This window comes from Manis javanica, chromosome 4 (assembly GCF_040802235.1).
Source record: "Manis javanica isolate MJ-LG chromosome 4, MJ_LKY, whole genome shotgun sequence".
Classification (NCBI taxonomy): Eukaryota; Metazoa; Chordata; class Mammalia; order Pholidota; family Manidae; genus Manis; species Manis javanica.
In genome coordinates this window covers 103,956,862-103,978,245 of record NC_133159.1, presented here as the reverse complement: position 1 = coordinate 103,978,245, position 21,384 = coordinate 103,956,862, and the positions used below count along the sequence as shown (strand labels likewise).

At 38.5% G+C, this 21,384-nt stretch overlaps 1 long non-coding RNA gene across 1 annotated transcript in view; it reads left to right on the top strand.

Moving 5' to 3' along the window:
- LOC108399096 (uncharacterized) overlaps positions 1 to 21,384 on the top strand; it is a 223,792-nt gene that overhangs the window by 85,513 nt on the left and 116,895 nt on the right. The window contains exon 3 of the long non-coding RNA XR_012130306.1: positions 16,716 to 16,825. This is a non-coding gene — a long non-coding RNA (uncharacterized lncRNA). The remainder of the gene's footprint in view (positions 1 to 16,715; positions 16,826 to 21,384) is intronic.

Here is a 21,384-nt window from a genome sequence, read left to right as displayed (position 1 = left end):
AATTCAAGTGCTAGCCAATGTTTATGAAAGAAAACATGCTAGGCATAGATTTACTTTCTTTGTCATATTTTAGTCCTGTGAAATGTTTCCAGTCAACTATCTTCCCCTCCCTGCCACCGAGATAGCCACAATTCCTCTGCCCTTCTGAAGCAAGGACCTATGAGCAAAGGTCCCTGAGATTATTCCAATCAATATGGCAAATGGTGTTTACATAAAGGCTTTTGGGAAAGGGAATTCCAAGTACTGAACTCAGACAGCCCAAGAGAGGAATTTCTTTGATTCACAACGATTAGGTGGGCTATGCTACCCAGCACATGCTCCACTGCAGTGACTATAGGCCCAGGAAAACATTCCACTGGTAGGTGACATTGCACATCTTTTTCATTGCAGCTTATGAAGACAGGATCATTTTTCTGCTTTGCATTTCACATTTTGTACATTTAATATTTTAACCTTCTACACATGCTATTTCATAACCATCATTATCAAAGCTTTTGATAACCCTCTTTCCCATTATCATTGTGAATATTTATTATGCATTTATTTTTATTCTGTTAGGCTTACACAGAATGAGCTGGAGTTCATGGCTTTCCATTCTAGTGGGCCTCCCTGCACACAGCAACAAAGCCATTGAGCAACTACTAGAAATTAATACAGCTCAGTCACTGGAAGGTTTAGATAGATAAAAATTGGAGTCCAGAGGATAAACCTTAGAATGCAAAGGTGAGACAAAAGATATGGTGAAAATATTGAGTATTGGGCCCAAATCCTATGAAACTTACAAAGCCCTGTGCAGATGTGTCCTCTTCTGAGAAGCTCACCCTTTGAACTCGCTCTACTAAAGCCAATATTATTTAACCTTTTGAATTCTCTACCTTTTGTGCAGATCTTATTTCCTGCAACCATAGTTCCTACTCTCTGGGCTCATTAAGGGACATGTCTCCTGACCTTTTCATCTACTAGCACAAAGCATGGAGTGTTCAATAAACATTTGCTGAATGAAAAAGCAAATCATGATCATCTGCCAAGAAAAATGTGTTTAGTGTCTAGGCACTGTGAAGGCAGCTGAGATCCCTGCCCTCAGCAAACCCATGGTCTAATGAAGGAAACCCGAGAACGCAATAGGCGATTGTTATATCTTGGAATGTACTTTGATGTGATGAAATGACTATGTAAAAGCAGGAACGTCATGCAGAAAGTCGTGCCAGATCAATTAGGAGTCAACAATAAATTTTCCTTTCTCCATTTAGAGCAAGAACAGTAAATTCAAATGTTTGCAGGAACCAGGTACGTAGTATTACTATGACCACATAGAGGAGAGAGGACTATAGTGTCGTGGAGAGTCCCATTCTACCTCCAGGGTACAGGATGCATGCCTGAATGCTGGCCCAGTGTTGCCACATTTAATTTTCTCCTAGGAAGCAAGGAATCTGGATTTCTATGTGAAATCTTATGATTTTTAAATGTTGACAACTAATTTTCTATTTCAGCATCTCAGATCTGGCCTGATAACTCCCATTTTGCTGCCTCTGATCCAGGGCTTCCATTGAGAAGGGGTGCCTCTTAGGAGGATACTGTGGACCTGCCTCTCCTGCTTGACTCCCAGAGCTTAGGCTCTCAGCTCTCCATGTCTCCACCCTCTCTCCTCTCTCTGTCTTCCTTTCACACTCTATCCAGTAAGCATCACAGGCTCTCAATCAAAACTGCTTGGGGAAGAGTTGCCACCTACAGCTTGTGGGGAAATGGGTTAGCCTTTGAGAAAAGTCATGGGTGCAGGCCCACTGAAGGGTGGAGATGTGAGTGGGTGGGAGGGAGCCGTGGGGGCTCTCTGGAGGTTCCTTTGATGGGCAATGCTTCCCTCTAAAAAGCATTGACCAAGGTCAGATTGACAAGTCAACACTGAAACTGTATCCAAATAAGACTCCCCAATAGTGGGGAGAAAGCCGAGAAGGGGCCAGAGGAAAGAGTCTAGAGGACGAGACTGACTCCAAAGACATCCCCCCCTGTTGGCTGGCAGGCTTGGGGCATATTTGATAAGGTGAAGGGAAATTGCAAAATTAGAACTGGCAACCTATACAGAGAGGCCCAGGGCAAGGCTGTGAGCCTGAGACAGGCTAAGAAAGTTGAAGAATTGTGGGGGAAAGAGGATTTGGCAGCCTGACTTCCTGCGGCTGTATCCAAGGCTAATTAGTTTGCAGTGTTCTGTGTGTGCCTGAATGGAAATGATCCCAGTACTGAGAGGCACGGGGATGAGGAAATCAAAAACACATGCACCGAGAAAGAAAGGGGAAGAGATTGGTGGGAGAGGAAGGTGAGAGAGAAACCTGTCCTTTCAGCTACATTTTCTTTTTTCAGGAGAGGGCTCTCATCATTCTGTTTCATGACCAGTAAATCACCACCACGGCCCTGTCTATCAAATATCCCATCTGCTGAAGAACTCATTAAACATCAAAAGACAGTCTATCAGTTCTGCTTAGTTAGAGGTCTGACATACTAGAGGTCTAACAAGGGAGGAGTTTGCATGTTTTTAATAATAGCTTAAGGAACTTCTTAACACCCCATAAATTACTTAATGCAGCAAACTCTTCCTGTAGTCCAGCTGGCATCTGAAAGTCGCTGCACCAACCCAGACCTACCCCTATGGCAATGGCTTTTTGGTGGTCACATTCCAGAAGGCAGCATGGTGTTAGTTAATGCTTTAATTCATAATTCTGAACCCGTTACAGAAAATTAAATACCTTATGTATGTCTCCTCTGGAATGTGCAACTCAGAATTCCTTTGTCTTTGTAGTTCTGACTCAGTGTCCAAAAAGGTAACCTGGCTGGACTCTTCTATGTATGTGCTGTGGAGTAACATTGCCAGGCACCTCATAACAACAGGAAATGGTTGAGTTGAGAGATGGATTAATAACTAGAGGCAATAAAAGCAGAACCCAGCCCCAACCTTGAGGGTATATGCTCGACAGATATTTAAATCAATAAATAGTTATTGAGTACCTACTTGAGTAGATCTGAGACATACTAAAATGAATTCAGACATTTTTACTTCCCTTAAAGGGTCCACAATATTACAGACGTGCATAAACATTTTGAGGTTATAAAAAACAAAACAGAAAGGAAAAACAAGAGGATTAAATTTCCTCCCTCAGCACCTTCTACAAGTTCCTTGGGTTTTGGGTGCATTTTGCTGTCACTCTTTGAGGCCACCTAGCCTCCCACATGCCCAGCCCTGTGAGGGACACAGCCTGAGTACAGCCACAGCTTCTGCTCAAGAGAAACTTCAAAGAGATGTAACTCTGGGAATCACATCTTCTCTAAGAAAATCCCGAGGCAGGGATTCAGCCCCTACTTCTTGGCTCCATTTTATTTTCTACCCACTTGTCGAGGACAGAGAATACATATCTAAGCACATGTCTAAGACATACCAGTCTACCTGGTATGAGGCTAATATTGAAACATAATTAATAGGGATCGATGTCATGCTAGTAATTTATTGTATATGGCATGCTTACACTGTGCTAGGATCAGGTCCATGCTGGCAAAGATTGTTAGAACACAATCCTTCACCTCAGAGAACTCCCCTGCCTGTTGAGAGACAAAGCCCATCACAGTAAGAGAAATGGCCAAAGTATGGAAAGGATTCTACAGTAACAGAAGAAGGTACTCTACTCAGACATGAGGGCCAGGCGAAAGGCTTTCTTAGTTAGATGATGTATAAATTGAGCCTTAAATAACCAAACAGCTACAGGTAGGGAATGGGAACATTCTTACCAAGGGTGTGGCTGTTTTCAATTATCTGTCTCCCAAAGCCTCAGATGATTACATCATCGTTGTCTTTGCCAGACAATTAATGAGCAATTACTATGTGCAGAAAATTGTGCTAGGTACCACAGATTCAAAGAAGATCTCTATCCTTGGGTGACACAATTTAGGAGTGATTAATGAGTGGTAAATGGAGACAGATGATGGCAATACCTAGTTTGTTCTTCACTTTCATGTGGCAATACCAGTTTTAAGAGGCTTCACACGGTGCTTCATTTTACCCTCACTTTCTTGAGGGGGAGGTAGGGAAGACATCACTTAATCCCTTTTGAAAATGAAGAGATTCACATACTAATAGAGAGTGCAGATGAACAGTACACAAGACTGATTACTTGAAGGAAGAGGGAAAGGGAGAATAACTGTGGGTAAAAGGAGAAACAAGCCAGGAGAGTGATGTTTCCATGGGAAGCAAAGGAACCATCAAGCAGAGATGGAAAGAGAAAGCCGTTGTCCTGAGCACTTGGACCATGTGTGGGCTGCCAGTTTTGGCAGCAAACTCTCACCTGTGGCTGAGGCAGTGCCTCTGTGAAAGCTTTGAGGCTTGGATGAGGGGAGCAGGGGCACACCATTAACAGCCATGTTAAGACCCAGAGGTGGATACATTGTAAAGTAGAAATGGTCTGTAGCCTATCCCAGGTTTGCCCTTTATTATGTGTTTGACAGTGTCAGCACTGCCTTTGGGTGGGGTCAGCACAGACTAGGGGGCCAGGACCATCAGTACGATGACCTTTCTGTCATCCCTTCTCTCTACCCCTAGAGGCCACATCCCACAAGGTTTAAGTCTAGACAATGCTTAAATGCCTTCTCCTTCAGCAAGCCTTCCTTGATTTTAGAAGCTAGCCGAGAGGCCCCTTTGAACGACCACTGCACACTCAACGCAGGACAATGAAGCTGAGCATCTGTGTCTCTCCCACTAGACTGTGGGCCTCTCTAGGGCAAGGATCATGTTCTTATAGTTCTAATACTTTCTACAGTGACTAGCAGGTAGTCAGATCTCAAGTTTGTTGAATAACTAAAGGAATGAATGAGTTTGTGTACATAAGAAGAGTATCACTAGATCTTCCAGGCAATAACATGTTGGCTTTCTACATAAAGCATCTAGTTCCTGGCACCTACATGATACCTTTTTTTTTAATTGAAAAGTTCTTTTCAGAAATAGGCTAGGTTCCAAAACATTATACGTAATGGTCTTTTTGATAGATTATAGTACCCAGTTTTTCAATCAAATGCTAATCCAAGTGTTGCTATGGAGGTTACTTTGTAAACATAATTGAAATTCACAATCGGCAGACTTCCAGTATGGGCAATTATTTTAGATATTCTGGGTGCACCTGACTCAATCAGTTGAAAGCCTTAAAAATAAGATGTGAGGAATTCTCCGAAGAAGAAATTCCACCTGTGGACAGTGGCTTCAGATCGGCAGCCTGCCCTCCTGATGGCCTGCCCTGTGGATTTCGGACTTGCCTAGCCAGCCCCCACAATCATGTAAGCCAATTTCTTACAATAAATCTCTTAATATAATGTCCTACTTGTTCTGCTTCTCTGATTGAATCCTGACTGATACACTATAAATTCACAATGTTTGCAAGGGCTGAGCTCACAGTTCCCCAATGCATTTTCAGTAAATAAGAAGATGTCAGATTCTCATAGCTTACAATCACTCTTGCTGATACAAGAATGTCCCCTCATTTTCCTCCTTCTTGCTGACACATTCTATCAGGTATCTTTTCCTGGCAGGAGCCCATCTGTTCTATGTTAAATCCACTGACCTAACCCATCTCTGCAGTCATTTCTGCAGGTGTGGTGGGGAATAGACCTCCTTAGCAGTTCAGGCTGGATCTGGCTGGTCTGCCTTGCTGCCCTGAGGTAGTTCAGATTCAAAATGGCTTTAAACACTACAGCTGCCCATGACTCACTCCAGAGGTTTACGTAGCAGCACCGTTACCACGCTGATTTCCAAGTTCTGCAAATACACCCCCAGCCTTCTCCAGAATTAAAAACAGTATAATTCATGCTGTTTGGCTTTGTTTGGCTGGATGATAATGGAAGAAAATAAAGCACTTGAAGGTTGATGGTAAAGATAGAGCATGTACGAAGTAGTGTAATTCTCTAGCTGCGCACTATAAAGTTTTCCATTTTATCCCTCTCTGCATCTCTTGCTTGTTATTGTCAATTGCGCAGGCAAAACACTTTTCTCAGGCTTTATGATTCACTCTGACCTTTGGGATTCCTTCCACTCTCTAAAAATTAATTCCATATGCCTGCGCAACTTTTCATTTATTTTCTCAACACCTTCTGTTTTAAAATATCTGTACTTTAATTTTGTTGTAATTATGCCTCTTTTCTCAATATTAACTTTAATATTCTTTCTGTTTATGCATCTCCAAGGTATGTGGGGTCAAAAATGGGGTTATAAAGCATCTCAAAATCATGCACAAATGTAGCAATACACTAAATATTATAGAATAAATGGTTGGCAGAGACCCAAATGCAGGGCATTGGCCAATAGCGCCATCTGTTGGTTATGGATAGAGTTGGCTTTTTTTTGGCTTTTTTCTCCCTAAAGCATTATTCTCATATGGCAAACTTCTGTCATGATCTCACATATCCTGCAAGTACCAGCCTTCTGTGAATGGTGTAGCCTTTAATGGCAATGGCCACTTCTGTCACCAAATGATGAGAGTCAGGCCTTTTGGGAGGACAAGGGAGCCTGCAAAAGGGCGACTGGTGTGAGCCCCTTGCTGTAACCACAGCAGGGCTGAGGCGTTTTCAAGTGGACTCATGGCCACGAGGGTGAGGGTCATGACCTAGAACAGAGTTCTTATTCTGGCTGCACATGAGAATTTCTGCAGTAAGACATGGGCCTTGGTATTTTTTAAAAATTCCCTCAAGTTGATTTTGGTGCATAGTCAGGGCTTAAAACCACTTACCTGAAGACATGGAAGAGTACATGTTCTATACATTTGTCAAGGTCTTCACCTTCTCCACCCCTGCAACCATTTTTTTTCAGCCAAAGTGCCATTTAGCATATCTACTTCCAAGAAGTATTAGAGACAAAGTGGTTTCATGATGTTCCCAAGATTAACCCACACATTGTGGAAAGCTCAGGTATGGAACTCAGCACTTGGGGTCTTACGCTTTAGGAACTGCAAGTTGGAAGCCATCAAGCCCCTGTGCCTCCCATGATTTTTGAGATTTTATTGTAAGTCATTGATGGATCATTGCTCTGCCCCTGTCCAGGACCGTTTGGCCATGACGCTGGCCAGGTCAGAGGGCAGCTGCTCCTCCAGGCTGCAGGTGAGCCTGTCCCTCTGTGGAAAGGCCAATCCTAGTGCTTTGCTGTAGTTTGAATGTTTGTGTCTCCCCAAAATTCCCAACCCCCAAAGATGATCATATTAAGAGGTGAGGCCTTTGGGAGGTGCTTAAGTTATAGTGATGGAGCCCTCCTGAACGAGATTAGTGCTTTTATAAAACAGACCCCACAGGGTTAACTAGCCCCTTCCACCATGTGAGGATACAGCAAGAAGACACAGACTATGAACCGTGAACAGGATCCGCACCAGCACCTGACTGCACTGGCACTCTGATATTGTGGCTCTTCAAGCCTCCAGAACTGTAAGAAATAAATTTCTGTTGGTTATAAGTGCTTCTTGTGGTCTCAGCCTATCGATAGTGTTGTTTTTGGCTAGAAATGCCTGGGACACTCACCTTGGCCCTTCTAATAATGATGAGCTCCCACAGACACTTTCCTCATTAAAGCCAATGTTGTGGCTGGATCAGCCATTACGGTTCTTTTTATGATTGCAGGGCGCACCTCAGCAACAACCATCAGGGAACTTTGAAAGAATAACGCTCATTACTCCCAAGTCCTGGAGGTTACCAGGCATGCTTTGGGTCACACAGTGAATCTGAGGATAAAGAAAGAGCACATGGTCCTGGGGCTCTGCCTGTATGGGGTCAAGGAGAGAGTGCCTAGGGCTTCATGGGTTCACTTTTTAATTGATGAATTTAAAACATAAGGGTGAGAAATAGGGCATGGGAAGGGAGAAATAGGGTCACTGAAGGAGTCAGTTACCTAGGCTACCCATGATTTTCTAAAAGGGGAACTTTGTGGGTGCGGGTGGCCTAGCTTCTTATCTAGGTGTTCTACTGGTAGCTGTGTTGCAGAACTGGCAATATGTTTGTTTGAGATGGATGTCTTTGAAATGGATGTCTCAGCAGTCAAAAGCTTATTGTCAGGCCCTTATGGTAGAATAACCTACTCAGTCTTGATATTTTGTTATAGCAGCTGAAACAGACTAAGACAGACTCATAAAGGTATTGAGTCAGACTCTGATTCTACAAACTCTAATTGCCATCCACAGCCACCTGCGGAAGATAGTAGGTGGCCTCCTGGACGTAACAGGAGTGAGTGGTCTGAGTTTATGGGAGCAGAGATGCCCCCACACTCACACCCTTCCAGTAACTAAAAAGGAAATACTACATATTTCAATTCCATTAGGAAGGATAAGACAGTTTGATCAATAATCTGAGTGTTAGAATATTTAAATGCAGGTTTTATTACTACCAAACACCAAGGCACTTAAAAAATTAGAATAGTGCTATACATTAATGGGGAGATAAGAACACTGAAAATAAACACACACCACTTGCATGAACACAAATGGAACTGCCAAAGTGCTGAAAAAATAGTAGGCAGAATATTCCCCTTTCAAGCTTATTAACATCTTACATATAATTAACAAAATCCCTCTGGCTCTCCAATATCTGGTTGTTGCTTCCATTGCCAGCTTTGTCACATCCCACAGTTCCCCCTTCCTTTCCTCTTGTGCCCTTCCCAGTAGCTTACACTTCATATGCCGAACAACCGATAGGTCACCACAGTACACCTCACTTCTCACACCTCTGCATCCGCGTGAACTATTGCCTCTCCCTTAGCTGTGCTTCCCTTCCTTCCCACGTGAAGAATTCTCACTACTCTTTCAAAACTCAGTGCACTATAAAGTGCCCCCTAAATAGGCAGTGGATATGAACAAACATTCAGCCAATGGAAAATGAGAGTTGCTAATAAAGATATAAATATGTTCATTCTCATTCATAACTGAAGAAAATCAAACTTAACAATGAAATGATTCATCCCTAAAAAATAACAAAGATATGGCAACATAGACATCCTCATTAATTTCTGGTGACATTTTAAATAAGCAAATTAGAAATACATGTCAAAAGCCTTAAGAATACTATTTATCCAGTAATTCCCCTTCTGAGAATCAACTCAAAGAAAATAAGTGAAAATTCAGAGAAAGAGTTGTAATTATCAGGTATTTTGAAGACTTAATAATAGCTCAAAATTAATCTAAATACTAAATATTAGGAGGATGGCTAAATAAATTATATCATTAAGATAAAATACTGTGAAGCCTTTAGGAATAAAGTTTATCAAGATTATAGCAACATATATTAGTTAGGATGATTTTAGTTGCAATTCAGAAAAACAAACTTCAGTTGCCTTAAGCAATAATATTCCATTATTTGGCCACCATTTTATTTACCTGTTGATGGATATTAGGGTTGTTTCTAAATTTTGGCTATTGTGAACAATGCTGTTATAAGCATTGGTGTGAAATTTCCCAGTTATAAATCTATAAACATGGATTTCTTCCATAATCTAATAAGGCATAATCAAATATCAAACTATATATCACCTCTTTGTACATCATGACACATGTTAGTATGTTAAAGTCTCCTTGAAACCTATAGTTTAAAAAAAAAGTCGCCAAGAACACTGTTAAACTCGGAGGATTCTTAACTGATTTGACCATGGACTGACTTGCAAAAATAATAATAATAATAGAATATCTTTATATATATATGCAATTGAACATGATTAGGAACAAGCAGGCCAATGTTTTAGAAGAATGTTGGATGCAAACAAATTGTAAACAGATTATAAATGTAGCAATGTAGGAGGGGAAAAAAGATGGAGTAGGAAGGCAAGGCAGAAACCTCCTCCTCCAACACACACAGCAAGGAAACAACTACAGCAAATACAACTAACCCTGAAAATGACCTGAAGACTGCAAACAAGACCTGGTGAATAAGAGAAGACCACACAGAGAAGGGTAAAGTGCAGAGCCGTGATTAGTTAGGACCTCAGCCCTTCCCCCATTTCAGACCACAAAAGGGAGGGTAAAGACCCTCAGGAACTCTGCACACTTGGCCCTGGAGATCTGCTCTGGGAACATGCGTCCATATTGCACTGGGCTTTGGTGATTAGCAGGGCTGGACACCAGGGAGAACTGGAGCACTCTGGGAGGCTGAGACTCCTGTCACTTGTGGAAGACAGGCATGCTCCATTTGTCCTCCTGAGACCCTGAACAGAGGCAGCAGTTTGAAAGATTTGTCAGCAGCAGGAAGGATGCCAGAGAGGTGAGGGTTAGATGCAGCTCTTTCTACAAGGGAAAGAGCAGATGAACGATACCTCCCCAGACCAAAAGTTTGGGCACTTGCAGGAGTCCCAAATGCTCCACTCCCCTCACTGGTGGCTCAGCTCTGAGGCATCTCCCTGTACAACTACCTGCCAACCCACTCCACCTTCTCAGCAGCATCAGACTTGGCTCCTTACCAGGCAGAGGGAGACTTTGCTGCCTGGTGGGCAAAGGGAGGCTTTCCAAGCTTTCTTGGCCCTATCTCAGCCCAACAGGGGAGGTGCCTGTGGGAGCCAGCTCCAAGCACTCCTTCCTTCTCATAGGCTGATCAGTTCACCACCACTTGCCAGCATGCTATGCCTGTCTCAGAGCTGCACAAACACCCTGCCCACCCTGTTAGCTCAGTAGCATCTCCATTGCTGCAGGGAAGGCAGAGGGCAGCCCTGCACACAATAGACCCAGCAGAAGCTCTGCTGCTCTCCTCACAAGGCTCAGTTTGTCCAGCTGAGACAAACTGCTGACTGCAGCTGAGTGAGTGAGACCACTGCTTATAGACAGACAGAATGACAGCCCTGTCCATCATCCACCAACAGCAACTGGGGCTTCACTGCAAAGGAAAGCCAGGCACTGGAGAGTAAACAGTCTTGAGCTCTGGGCACCACAAGACACTTTCTTCATAAAGCAATTACTTTCTAGACTAAGAAGCATAGAGGATCTATTTAATATAAAGGAAGAAACAGAAACCTGGACAAAATGAAGAGGCAGAGGAATATGTTCCAAACAAAACTATAGAATAAGACACCAAAAAAGAGGACTAAATGAAACAGAGATCACCAATCTTCTTGATAAAGATTTCAAAGTAACAGTCATAAATATGCTCAGTGATCTGTGGAAAAATTTTGATGGTCTCAGGGAGGACTTCAACAAAGAGAAAGAAGAGTTGAAAAAGAGCCACTCAGAGATGAAGAATAGTTACAGTAACTGAAATGAAATATTCATTTGGGGGGAATGAATAATAGATTGCTGCAAGTATAGGAGACAATCAATGAGATGGAAATTACAGGAAAATAATGAAGCTGAGAAACAGAAAAAAAATCTCTAGAAATGAGAGGATGCTAAGAAAGCTCTGTGATAACTCCAAATAAAACACTATTTGCATAATAGGGGTACCAGAAGTAGAAGAGAGAGACAAAGGGATAGAAAATCTCTTTAGAGAAATAATTGCTGAAAACTTCCCCAGTATGAGGGAGGAAATAAACACCCAGATTCTGGAGGCACAAAGAGCCTCTAACAAAAGGAACCCCAGGACAACAACACCAAGACATAGAATAATTAAAATGACAAAGATGAAGGATAAGGAGAGGGTATTGAAAGCAGCCAGAGAGAGATACACTACTGGGCTATCAGCAGACTTCTCAGCAGAAATTTTACAGGCCAGAAGGGAGTAGCATGAAATATTTAATGTATTGAAATAGAAGGACCTTCAACCAAGAATACTTTACCCAGCAAGGTTATCATTCAAATTTGAAGGAGAGATTAAACATTTACCAGATAAACTAAAGCTGAAGGAATTTAAAACCACTAAACTGGCATTACAGGATATGTTCAAGGTATTTCTGTAGATGGAAATGTTCTTAAGCCTACATAGTTTTCACCAATGAAAATAAATGCACAGTAAAGGCAGTAGACCAATTACTTACCAAGCAATTATGAAATTAAAACAAAAAAATCAGTAAAACCAACTATATACAAAATCAGTCAAGAGATACACAAAAATATGCAGATTATGACATCTAATACATAAAGTGTGCAGGAGGAAGAATAAAAGAGAAGTGCTTTCAGACTGTGTTTGAATTAAAGCGATCATCAACTTAATAAAGACTATTATATAGTTAGGAAACTATCCATAAACCTTGGTTTATGGTAACCACAAACCTAAAGCCTATAATAGATACACAAAAAATTAAAGAAGAGAAATACAATGACAAATAACAAGAGAAGTACAGAAGAGAGGAAAAAAGGAACAGAGAGAAACTACAAAAACAACCAGAAAACAATAAAATGGCAATAAATATATACCTATCAATAATTACCTTAAGTGTAAGTGGATTGATGCATCAATTAAAAGACATATGGTGGCAGACTGCACAAAGAAACAAGACCCATCAATATACTGCCTACAAGAGGCTTATTTCAGATCCAATGACATAAACAAACTGTAAGTGAAGGGATGAAAAATGATATTTCATTCAAATAATAGGGAGAAAAAAGCAGGAGTAGCAGTATTTATATCAGACAAAACCGACTTCAAAACAAAGAAAATAACAAGAGATGAAGGACATTACATAAAGATAAAGGAATCCATCCCACAAGAGGATGTAACAATTATATATCTATGCACCCAACATAGGAGTACCTAAGTATGTAAACAAACATTAACAGAATTAAAGAGGGAAATAGACTGCAACTTATTCATATTAGAGGACTTTAACATACATCTTACATCAATAGACAGATCAACTGGAGAGAAAATAAATAAGGAAACAGGCACTGAACAACATGTTAGAACAGATGGACTTAACAGGTATCTATAGAACATTCCACCAAAAGCAACAGGATATGCATTTCTTTCAAGTGTATATGAGACATTCTATAGAATAGAAAACATACCAAGCCACAAAAAAAGCCTCATTAAGTTTATAAAAATTTAAACTGTATCAAGTAACTTCTCAGACCAAAATGGTATGAAATTATAAATTACATGAATAAAAAAACCCCTACAAACACATGGAAGCAAAACAATATACCTCTAAATAATCAATGGATCAATGAACAACTCAAAACAAATCAATCAATACATGGAGACAAATTAAAACAAAAATATAACTGCAAAATTTATGGGACACCACAAAAGTGGTTCTAAGGGGGAAGTATATAGCAGTACGGGCCAACCTTAAGAAACAAGAACATACCAAATAAATGGTCTAATTCACAGCTGAAGAAATTAGAAAAAGAAGAACAAAGAAAACCTAAAGTTAGTAGAAGTTAGTAGAAGGAGGGACATAATAAAGATCAGAGCAGAAATAAATAAAATAAAGAATAAAACAGTAGAAAAAGCAGAGAAACCAAGAGCTGGTTCTTTGAGAAGATACACAAAACAGAAAACCCTCAAGCCACACTTGTCAAAAAGAAAGAGAATAAACAAATAAAATCAGAAACAAAAAAGGAATAGTCATAAATGATATCACAGAAATATAAAGAATTGTTACAGAATTCTGTGAAAAATTATTTGCCAACAAAATCCTAGGAAAGTACAACATTCCAAGATGGATGCTGGAAGAAACAGAAAATCTGAGCAGACCAAATAGCAGTAATGAAATTGAATTGGTAATAAAAAATCCCCCCAAAACACAGGATCCCAGAACCAGATGGCTTCACAGCTGAATTCTACCAAACATCTAAAGAAGAGATAATGCCCATCCTTCTTAAAGTATTCCAAAGGTAGAAGAGGAGGGAATACTTCCAAACCCATTCTATAGGACCAGCATCACTATAATACAAAAACTAGACAAGAACACCACAAAAAAAGAAAATTATAGATCAATATCCCTGATGAATATAGATGCAAAAATCCTCAACAAAATATTAGCAAACCAAATTTAAAAGTACATCAAAAGAATCATCCATCATGACCAAGTGGGATTTATTCCCGGGATGCAAAGATGGTACAGTATTTGTAAATCAATCAGTGTGATATACCACATTAACAAAAAGGGGATAAAAACCATATGATCATCTCAATAGATGCTCTAAAGGCATTTGACAAAATTCAACATCCATTCAAGATAAAAACTCTCAACAAAAAGGGAGTGGAGGGTACATACCTCAACATAAGAAAGACCATATATGACAGACCAACAGCTAACATCATACTTAATGGTGAAAAGGTGAAAGATTTTCCTCTAAAATCAGGAAAAAGACAAGGATGTTCACTCTCACCCCTTTTATTCAACATAGTTCTGGAGTTCTCAGCCATGGCAATTGGACAAGATAAAGAGATAAAAGGTATCCAAATTGGTAAGGAAGAACTAAAACTGCCACTATTTGCACATGATCTGATATTATATGTAGAAAAACCTAAAGACTACACTAAAAAAGTATTAGAACTAATAACTGGATTCAGCAAAGTTGCAGGATGCGAAATGAATACACAGAAATCTGTTGCACTCCTTTATACTAACAACAAAGTAGCAGAAAGAGAAATCAGGAAAACAATTCCATTTACAATTGTACCAAAAAGAGTAAAATACCTAGGAGTAAACCTAACCAAGGAGCTGAAAGACTCTGATGAGAGAAATTAAAGAAGACACAAATAAATGGAACTCTATCCCATGCACATGGATAGGAAGAATTAATATTGTCAAAATGTCCATCCTACCCAAAGCAATTTACAGATTCAATACAATCCCTATCAGAATGCCAATGGCTTTTTTCAATGAACTAGAGAAAAGAAACCTAAAATTCATATGGAACAACAAAAGACCCTGAATAGCCAAAGCAATTCTGAGAAAGAAGAACAAAGCTGGTGATGGGGGGGCGGGTGTTATAATGCTCCCTGGCTTAAAGCGATACTACAAAGATATAGTAATCAAAACAGTATTTATTGGCACAAGAACAGACCCATGGATCAATGGAACAGAATAAAGATCCCAGATATAATCCCATGCATATATGGTTAATAAATATATGATAAAGGAGCCATGAATATACAATGGGGAAAAGACAGTCTCTTCAATAACTGGTGTTGGGAAAACTGGACAGGGACATGAAAGAGAATGAAACAGGATTACTGTCTACCCCACACACAAAAGTAAACTCAAAATTGATTAAAGACCTAAATATAAGAACTGAAACTATAATACTCCAAAAAGAAAACACAGGCAAAAATCTCTTGAACATAAGCACAAGCAATTTTTTCCTGGATGCATTTTCTAGGGTAAGGAAAACAAAATAAACAAGCAGGACTGCATCAAACTAAAAAACTTCTGTACAGCAAGGACCCCATCAGAAAAACAAAAAACAACCTACAGTATAGGAGAATATATTGTAAGTGATTTATATGGTAAGGGGTGAACATCCAAAATATATGAAGAACTCTTGACTCAACATACACACAAAAATAACCCAATCAAAAAATGGGCAAGGAACTGAACAGACATTTTCCAAAGAAGACATACAGATGGCCAACAGGCACATGAAAAGATACCCCACATCACTAATCATCAGGGAAATGTAAATCAAAACCACAATGAACTATCACCTCACACCAGTCAGAATGGCAACTATCCAAAAAACAAAAAATAACAAGTGTTGGTGAGGATGTGGAGAAAAAAGAACCCTCCTACACTGTTGGTGGGATGTAAAGTGTTGCACCCACTGTGGAAAGCAGTATGGAAATACCTCAAAAAACTAAAAATAGAAATACCATACAATCCAGTAATTCTAGGAATCTACCCAAAGAAAAATTCCTTACTTAAAAAGATATATGCATCCCTTTATTTATTGCTGCATTATTTACAATAGTCCAAGATATGGAAGTGACCTAAGTGTCCATCAATAGGTGTAAATAAATAGAATAGTAGATATACACAATGGAGTATTTTTCAGCCCTAAAACAGAAATAAACCCTGCCTTTTGCAACAATATAGATGAAATAAGAGGGTATTATGTGAATGAAATATATCAGGCAGAGAAATACTAATACTATATGATTTCACTTATTTTTGGAATATAAAAACAAAACAAAGCAAAATGAACAAAATAACATTAGACTTATAGACACTGAGAAGTCACTGGTGATAACCATGTGGGAGGGGTTAGTGTGGGTTAAGGGGGATAAAAAAGCACATAAATTTTCAATCATAATATAAGTTGATCATGGGGATGTTCAATAGCAAGGAGAATATAGCCAATGATTCTGTAACATCTTCCTGTGTTGACAGATATCAACTGCACTAGTGGGAGTGAGGGTTTAATAACATGGGTAATGTTGAACCACTGTGTTGTATACGTGAAACCAATATAAGATTGTATATCAATCATACTTCAATAAAACAATTTACTTATACAAAATTTATGTATAGATATATAAAGAAGATAAGAAAATTCACCAAAGGATTTACAATGTTTGTCTTTATATCATTGAATTATAAATAATTTCCATTCTGTCGGTAGTTTTCTGTATTCCTTTCTAAAAGGATAATATATTACCTTTATAGTCAGAAAACAATCTGAATTCAAAAAGTATATAAATCCATCACTCTGTTACTAAAATGTAGGCAAAATGAAGAAAAGATGGAATAACTCAAGGAGAAAGGGATGAATGAAGCAGTCTGTCTCCACTGAACATATTCATACTTTCCATCCCTTACTCTATCTCTGCACTGTACATGTGTTTTCTTTCAGTTATTAATTGTTTATCCTGCTGAAAGGCTGCTGTGTGTCAAGACCAGGCCTTTCTTTACTGCACCTGGAGTGAAAGCTGTTCCTTGGAATAACAAATCAGCTAAAATTGGGTGAGTGGACCTACACCATCCTTGCCCTCATTTGAAGGGTATTTTCAGTGGTATAGATTCTATGTTTGTAGTTCTTTTTTCCACCTTCAGCACTTTCAGAGACATTGCCCTATGTCTTTTACTTCTCTTGTTTCTGATGACATGCCAGCTATCATCTGAATTGATGTTCTCATATACAATGTTTCACTTTTCTCTGCCTGCTTCCAGATTTTATTCTTATGTTTGGTTTTCAGTGGTTTAACTATGATATGCTTGGTTGTGATTTTCATTGTATTTATCCTAATTGATATTTATTGAGCTTTGTTCACGTATTTCTAGAAACTCATTTTTTCAAATATTTTTATGCTCCACTTTTTCTCTTTCTCCTGAGACTCCAATTACCCTTAAGTTAGACCACTTGACTTTGTCCTGCATGTCACAAAAGCTCTGGTTATACTTCTTTCCCAATATTTTTTCTCTGTCCTTTAGGTTGGATAATTTCAATTGATCTATTTTTTAAGCTTATTGACCCTTTATTTTGCCTTTTCATATCTGCTCTTAATCCCAGTCAATTATATTTATTTCTGATGCTTTTATTTTCAGCTTTAGAATTTCCACTTCATACTTTTAAATAGTTTCCATTTCTCTGTTGAGATTCCATGTCTCTTCAATACTTATAATGATGCTTTCCTTTAAGTATTTGAAAATATTTATACAGCTACTTTAAAGCCTTTATTAATGCCAACATCTATGTAAACTTAGAGTGAGTTTCATTTGACTACTATATCTCTTGTTCACATTTTCCTATTTCTTTGTGTGTCTTATAATTTTCTATTGTATGCTAGACATTTTGGATGGCACACTGTAAAGACTAGACATTGCTTTCTTCCACTGAAGAGGGTTGATTTTGCTTTTTCCTATCAAGGAATTAACTTGGTTAGACTCAAACCCAAACTCTCTCCCTTATCATGGGCACTAGCTAAAGTGTCTATTAAGTTCTTTCAAACCTCCACTGTTTCTTTTCATTGGACTCCTTGGAGTCTGCCCCCTCATGCATAGGGGTCAATTGGGGATTTAGGCAGAGTTTATATGCACATTTTGGGGGCCCTTTCTTTGGATCCTACCTTTCTAAGATGTCCTCTTTCACTATCTTCACTAGTAGTCCTGAACTCCATTTAATGACTCCTCAAACTAGCAAGACTGATCTTCCCTTATTGGATTCTTGTTTCCCTAGCCTCAGGCAGAAAGCATACAAAATTAAATGTCTTCTAGAAAAAAACTGATATCTTTAAAGGACCAATTCTGCTCCAATTTTGCCTACTTGATAACTCATGTTACTCAAAGAATTTGAATTGAAATTTTTGAATTTATTGGTATAAAGTTATTTATAATAACTCTTACTATATACTCTTTAAGATTAAGTATTTTGAATTTCTATTAAACTGAGTAGGAAACTAGAGAAAACTGCAGAACACTGTTCAAATCTGAATCCAAAGTCCTTTGAAAAATACTGTCTGTGTCCCATGCTCATGGATAGGAAGAATTAATATTATCAAAATGGCCATTGTGCCTAAAGCAATCTACAGATTCAATGAAATTCCTATCAAAATACCAACAGCTTTCTTCAATGAACTAGAAAAAATAGTTCTAAAATTCATATGGAACCACAAAAGACCCTAAATAGCCAAAGCAGTCCTGAGAAGGCAGAACAAAGCTAGGGGGATTACACTCCCTACTTCAAGCTCTACTACAAGGCCACAGTAATAATTGAATTTGTTACTGGCACAAGAACAGACCCATAGGTCAATGGAACAGAATAAAGAGCCCAGATATAAACCCACACATATATGGCCAATTAATATATGATAAAGGAGCCTTGGATAGAAATGGGGAAATGATAGCCTCTTCAACAAATGGTGTTGGCAAAACTGGACAGATACAGGTAAGAGTATGAAACTGGATTATTGTCTAGCTCCATATACAAAGGTAAACTTGAAATGGATCAAAGTCTTGAGTGTAAGTCTTGAAACCATAAAACTCATAGAAGAAAATAGGCAAAAATCTCTTGAATATAAACATGAGCAACTTTTTTCCTGAACACATCTCCTTGGGCAAGGGAAACAAAAGCAAAAATGAATGAATGGGACTACATCAAACTAAAAAGCTTCTGTACAGCAAAGGACACCATTGGCAGAACAAAAATGCATCCTATAGTATGGGAGAATATATTTATAATGACATATCTGATAAGGGGTTAACATCCAAAATATATAAAGAGATAAAGAGTTCACAGGCTCCAACAACAAAATACCAAATAAGCTGATTAAAAAATGGGCAGAGGATCTGAACAGACACTTCTCTGAAGAAGAAATTCAGATGGCCAACCGGCATATGAAAAGATGTTCCACATCACTAATCATCAGGGAAATGCAAATTAAAACAACAATAAGATATCATTAGTTAAGATGGCCAACATTAACAGACAAGCAACAACAAATGCTGGCAAGGATGTAGAGAAAGGGGAACCCTCCTACACTGTTGTTGAGAATGTAAATTAGTTCAATCATTGTGGAAAACAATATGGAAGTTCCTCAAAAAACTAAAAATAAAAATACCATTTGACCCGGGAATTCCACTCCTAGGAATTTACCCTAAGAATGCAGCAGCCCTGTTTGAAAAAGACATATGCACCCCTATGTTTATCGCAGCACTATTTACAATAGCCAAGAAATGGAAGCAACGTAAGTGTCCAGCAGTAGATGAATGGATCAAGAAGATGTGGTACTTATACACAATGGAATATTATTCAGCCATAAGAAGAAAACAAATCCTCCCATTTTCAACAACATGGATGGAGCTGGAGGGTATTATGCTCAGTGAAATAAGCCAGGCGGAGAAAGACAAGTACCAAATGATTTCCCTCATTTGTGGAGTATAACAACAAAGCAAAAAAGAAGGAACAAAACAGCAGCAGACTCACGGACTCCAAAGAGGTACTAGCAGTTACTAAAGGGAAAGGGGGTGGGGAGAGCTGGTGGGAAGGGAGGGAGAAGGGGATTAAAGGGCATTATAATTAGCACTTACAATACAGGTAGGTCATTGGGAAGGCAGTACAGCATGGAGAAGACAAATAATGCTCTATAACATCTTACTATTCTGATAGATAGTAACTGAAATGCGGTGGTGGGGGGACTTGATAATATGGGTGAATCTTGAAACCACAATGCTGTTCATGGAAACCTTCAGAAGATTGTATATTAATGATACATTAATTAATAAATAGTGTCTGTGGTATTTATTTATATTTTCCTTATATTATCCATTTGACTTCAATTTTAAAAAAGTGAAATGACACGAATTTTTAAAAATTGAAATGATTTTTCAAATTATATAAGTTTTAGCTACTTAAAAATTTCCAGTTTTTCAAAATATTATCTGTAAGCTTAACTGGCTGAATTCCCTCTCTTAAATTATATATCCTGAAAATTACCTAAGCCTTTTACTTTTCTCTTTAATAATAAAAACATGCCTCTGAAAGTGGCACTATCGTCCAGTTATAAGTGAACTAGAGTACATTACCTGAAAGGTAGCTTTCTTATGAAATTTAGTTCCAGTTTTGTAGCCAAAAGGAAAAATACCAAAAAGATGTTGATTTAAAATCAAATAAAATTTTCAAAAGCCTGGTTTTGTGAATTTTAATTCTCAAGTTACGATCCATGGTAATCTCATCTGGGAAGTAAACTTTACTTGATACTCAATAAGAGAAAGTTTTCATATACTTCTCAAGTATCACTTGTTCATTCCTTTGTCATAACCCATAATTCAGTTATCACAATGCATCCTTAATTCATTATTTGAAACTTATACTTAATTTTCTACACTTAAAATGACCTCATGTTTTCTTTTCCATTCAGCAAATATCAATTTCACCATTTCTGTTTTCTATCAAGGGGTGAGGTCAAATAGGAAGAAGGAGGTTAGATTTGTGTCTTCTTCTATCTGATGAAAAAACTGCTTTACTTTGTCACAAAGAACATTGTCCCTTTTTTTAAAGTCAGATTTTTTGAAGAGCAATTTGTGTACAGTAAAATCCATCCATTTTAGATGCACTTAATTTTGACAAATTCATACACTTCAGTAGCCACCACCATAATCAAAGAATAGAACATTTTCCTCAACCCATAAATTCCCTCAGTCTTCTTTGTCTAGTCCGTCCCTGTTTCCAGTCCACTAAGATGGTTGCCTTTTCCAGAATGTCATATGAATGTAATCATGCAGTATATAGTGTTTTGTGCCTTGTTTTTTTCTCTAGCCATCACACTGTTGAGATTGATTCATGTTGTTGCATATGCCAGTAGTTCATTCTATTTAATTGCTGACTAATATTCCATTGTGTGGATATACCACCACATTTTATTTATTCATTCATTAGTTGATGGACATTTGAATAGTTTCCAGGTTTAGGTAATTATAGATAAAGCCACTAAAACATCTGTGCATTATGTTTGTGTGTGGATATATGTTTCATTTTCATATTGGGTAAATATCTATGAGTGGGATTGCCAAGTTTTATGCCAATT